This window comes from Carica papaya, chromosome 3 (genome assembly GCF_054855325.1).
Source record: "Carica papaya isolate Zhongbai chromosome 3, ASM5485532v1, whole genome shotgun sequence".
In the NCBI taxonomy this organism is placed as follows: Eukaryota; Viridiplantae; Streptophyta; class Magnoliopsida; order Brassicales; family Caricaceae; genus Carica; species Carica papaya.
In genome coordinates, this window is record NC_142311.1 from 21,290,356 (window position 1) to 21,295,405 (window position 5,050).

General features: G+C 33.8%; 1 long non-coding RNA gene across 2 annotated transcripts; it reads right to left on the reverse strand.

The window, feature by feature from the left end:
• Positions 1–624: 624 nt before the first annotated feature.
• LOC148266832 (uncharacterized) lies at positions 625–3,805 on the reverse strand. 2 transcript variants are annotated; one of them, XR_015817931.1, is made up of 3 exons: positions 2,975–3,777; positions 1,772–1,867; positions 625–806 (listed from the first exon to the last, which is right to left on the reverse strand). It is a non-coding gene; the product is annotated as an uncharacterized LOC148266832 (long non-coding RNA). The 2 variants fall into 2 exon arrangements; XR_015817930.1 differs by lacking the exon at positions 1,772–1,867 and having other exon boundaries at positions 2,975–3,805.
• Between the last annotated feature and the right edge of the window lie 1,245 nt (positions 3,806–5,050).

A 5,050-nucleotide genomic window follows, 5' to 3' on the forward strand; every position in this document is an offset into this window, starting at 1 on the left:
AATAAGAAAATAAGAATAATTAAGATTATAACTAAAATAAGATAGATAGGAAAAGGCTTTTAAATAGTGAATATCTCTTAAATTAAGGAAGATCTCTCAATTTAAGAGAGATATCTTGAAGATCTCTTAATTTAAGAGAGATATCTTGTAGATCTATTAATTTAAAGAATATCTCTTGAAGATCTCTTAGTTTAAAGAAGATCTCTTAATTCCTTAGGAAAGTGAATCCGTCTATGATCTTATGATAAATGTGCTTAATGTTAGTTTTCCTATTTCTAAAGATATGATCTTTGTTAGGAAACTTAAAAATATATGATCTTGATTCTCCATTGGCAGATTTTCGAGATTCCTTGATCTTAGTTTTTTTTTTTTTTTTTACCATTTTTGAAAGATATGGAGAAGAAAAGGAAACTTTCCTCCTTAAGAGAAAAAACTCTCCTAAGTGGAAAAAATCTCTCATACGTAAGGGAGATTTTCCCCTGTCTTGCTCTTAGATTTTTATGGAATTTTACACTAATGACGGATTCTTTCATTGGCTTGGTTGGTTACTTGAATAGTCCAAGTCACCTATTGTAACGGCTCCGGAAATTTAAATGAAATGTATGTATTAGAAATCTCAAATGCGAAAGCGTAATAAAAATTTTGATTAATATCCCTTACACAATAACCAAAACGTACTCAAAACATGAAGGAACAAATTAACTAAAAGAGATACTTGAAATAAGAACTATAAATATAACTATGAAGTCTTTAGGTATCCCCTTCGCCGTCTTCCTGCGGAACGGGCTCGGGAACGTCTTCCTGATCTGAAATGGTTAAATAAGAAATGAACTACACCAGCCCAGTAAAGATATCACACTATCTCACCGCCACGGACGTAAAGGTGGGTAGAAAATAAAAATGACAAATGGAGCATAATTTATAACAAACTCGTTTATTAACATAAAAACCTTTACTGTCCACTTACCTCGGTGAGATCCATGAAAACAACATATGAAAGCAATAACATTATCATCATCATGAAATCATATAAATTTTATACCATAACACTTACCATGCCTTTGCATTTCAATCATTAAACAACATATTTTCCTCTTTTACCAGCCTACTAGTATCCATGGGAATCCATAGGGGGTCCCCGCTACCCGTGAACCATTAACATTACAACCTGATTCCAGGGTCGTCCCCATACCCCGTCCGGTATGGGCGCCAAAATCATGAACCTCAATACCCCGTCCGGTATGAGGGTGAAACGGGCCGTCCCCATATCCCGTCCGGTATAGGCGCCAAAACACATAAGGTCTCCATACCCCGTCCGGTATGAGAAACCACGTTCCCGGTAGGGTTCCCTACGGACCCGGTCCGTCCACCATCTCCCAGGATATTTAGTCAAACTGTCCACATTTTTCACTTATCAATTCACATAACCTTTTTGCCTCTTTTTTTTCTTAATCTCAATCATCAAATCATACACAACATGTAAATCAGTAATTGACACCAAACAAGACAACAAAGTATCGGGTTCACCATAATACAAACCATAATAAAAGAAACCATGATTCATGCATACGAGACCATAACATAATTACATCAAATATCATACTGCATTTAATACTGAAAATTAGATCAAACAATAACAGACCAACATTGTATCAGACTCGGGCTCCATTGGCAACCTCAATCAATTATACATCTATAAAGTCTCAAAATACCGTTTAATTATTTATTAAGCTTTAATACCGTGATAGGAAATAGGGTGAGGGGTCCTTACTTGTTTTGGGGTCTGAAATCGACTCTACAGTGCGCCTACGGGCTGTCTCTAATTTTCTTGAATTTTTTTCGCAAAACTGAAAAACACTACCGGTACCTGCACGTAACCCAAAAAATCCCAAATCAGACCTAGGGTCCCTTTCGGCCAATATCAGAATTCCGGTACGGCGGCTCCGCCGTGCTCCGGCGACGGCGCTGCCGCCTGCGGCGGCAATCTGCCTCGGGTTGGCCGGGGCTGCTGACGCGGCTGTTGACGTGGCACAACTTTTTTAACCCCCTGTTTCTGATTTATTTTTTCAAAAACACCATCGGAATTCAAATTTTCACTCTTTTTTTTCAAAATCAATTTCAATTAAATCCAAATAATATTTTTACCCAATTTTATCATGATTATTATTTTTATTTTCATTAAATTAAATTAAATAAAAATCTGAAAAATTCAAATACAAAAAAAAATAATAATAATAAAAATAATAAGAATAAAATTAAAAATACTTGGGTGTTATACCCATTCTCACATCAGTAGGTGACCCCAATTAAAACAAAAGCATGCATACCCATCCACATTTGGAGTGGGTTTAAATCTTTATCCACGAGTAAGGTTTACCATGAACCCATTGAATGTCAATCATACATGCAAATCCCTAGACCTGAGTCCTAACTAAATGAGTTGTTGATGTCCTATTAATATTTTTAAATTCTCTTTTTACACACATTTTTTAATTATTCAGATTTTGTATAGTTGATTATTTATGTAAATACTTAAAGTTTCATTTTCAAAAGAAATCAAACAATAGTCATTATCTTAATAAATTTTTCATCACTATTTTCTAAATTACTTACACAAATCATAATTTTAATTATCGTACATACTAATTTATCCTATCTACATATTCGTTACTAATATTACATGTTTTTTTTTTAAATTTTGAGTACATATCGTATAAACCTATGATCGTTTTAACTCATTCACGCATTGGCTCAATTTTATTCAAATCTCTTATCATTTTCACATAATTTCCCATGTTTTTGTCATGCAGTTCATTCACCCTATAAAAGTGCACAATACAAACATAATTAAATTCACATTCAAGGAAAGATTAAAACAGGCAAACAAAAATTGAATATAGGCAATAGGAATGTAAACACAACAAGAACTCTTCGAAAATCTACGTCAGGGACCCTATCCGACAGTTTGTACTACCTGCATAGTGCCCAGGTCTCATTCCCATCGGGGTCTCCTCATTCATCTGCACCAAACTTCATTCTTAACACCAAGGTTAATAAAAACATCATCAATCTTCCAAGGTTTGTTTCAGGTTAAGGGAAACCATAAGTACCCCTCTCTCTCTCTTCTAGCGGCAGTCCCTCTACAAAACGAGGAGGAGTCGATTTAGGGTAAGTATTTATACCCTAGGCACAGGTCCTTCAATATATATTTTAAAAGATCTGGGCTGTTCGATAAAAGGGGAATACTTTGGTTTTTTCACGTGGGAAAATAGTTTCTAGCCATCCGATCTTGGCCCTTTAAATTATGACCATTAGATCTAAGGTTTCATTAAAGTTATTTGGATCTTTTTACACCTTAAACCGTGTGTGTTAGATCTTACCTAATGCAAATCTGAACCGTTTGTTCATTATAAGATCTAGGCCACATGATATGATTGGGCAGGAGGTGATCTCTTCCGTTGATTTAAAATTCGAACGAGAGTCAGTTTGGACCGTCAGATCTATTTAGGCAGGAAGCTTTCCCAATCGTTGATAAACTTTTAGGTGGGAAGGAATCTTAGTCGGGAGCGATTGGCAATCATCCAATCACACCCTTAGGTGGGAAGATTCCCTAGTCGTCTGATTGGGCGGGAAGTCACCACGGTCGTCCGATCATTCCTACCATGCAAAGTGCCATGCATACCCCCTATTTGCGTTTTTATCACAAGGTGCACGTGAAATGGCAGATTAGATACATCATGCTTTGACGTGTCCCATTTTTAAAAAAAATTTCAATTGGGCCCCATAATTTTAAGCCCCTTTTCATTTTGGTCCCTAGTGCATTTTAAAAAATGGGAAAGGCTCTCAAACGTCAGGTTTTCTTGCATTTGAATCCCTAAATCCCTAATTTATTAATTTTTGGGTTTAAATTTAAGTTTTAGCTTTTTCTCGAGTTTATTTATCGGTGTTTTTACATAAACCAAATCAGATTTCTTAAAAGTAAATTTTTTATTTGCATACTGATTCACAAAATAATTTGTATTTATTAATTCCAATGTTTTCAAATTTTAATCCTCCCCCTTTTTTTCTTTCCTAAATTTTCTTTCAAATGGTCCTGCAAGAATCTTAGTCTGCAGGGTATTACAGTTGGCTTTTGTCTTCATTGATAGCATCATCTTAAGTGTTATTTCTTTTATATACTTGACCACAATCATGACCGTGCCATCTACTTCTTTCTCATTCCTTTTGCCTTCTACCATCATTCAAGTAAACCTTTGATTTGAGATTTTGCTCTCAAGACATTTCTCTTTATTTGTTTATAATATTTCATATATCTTGTGAGCCAATTATGCTTTCATGCGAACACACCAACTCTCAATAATTTTTTTTGTAAGATAAAAGAATTAGAATGCGAATAGATTATTGTTAACCATCTCTCTAAAATTTTATAAAATTAAAGAACTAAATTCTGATATTATTTTGTTGAAAAAAATTTAAGATATAAACTATCTCAAAATAATATTTTATTGAAAATGAAAGAAAGAATAAGAAAAAACTAATAGAAAGAAAGAATAAAAAAAAAACTAATAGAAAGACTCAAGTTTTCATTTATGGTTCTTGCAAAAAAATATGTACATGGGTTTATATGAACACCAACACAACTCTTAAAATTCTAAATATATGAATCATAATTAACTGTAATTCATGAATCATAACTATCTAGGAAAATTTAAAAAACTCATATTGAAGTTTAATTCATAAACTATAACCACCCACCAAAATCGAAAAACACATTTATAAACTTAACTCCTTATAAGATAAAGAGTTTTCTTAATTTGCATATTATTATTTTTAACAAAGTATTCCTCCAAATGATATTTTTTCCTATTGATGGCTTAGGATTGTCAATAAAGAGTAATATCATTGATCTCCTTCTTTGGAAACATCAATATTCTTTCCCATTGTTTTAGCTTTCTTCAAGATTTTCCTATACCCCTCCTGGTGAAAAGTTGACCATGATTCTCTCACCCTTTCTCTGTCGCACTCTCTCTCCATCAGAAGTGAAACATGA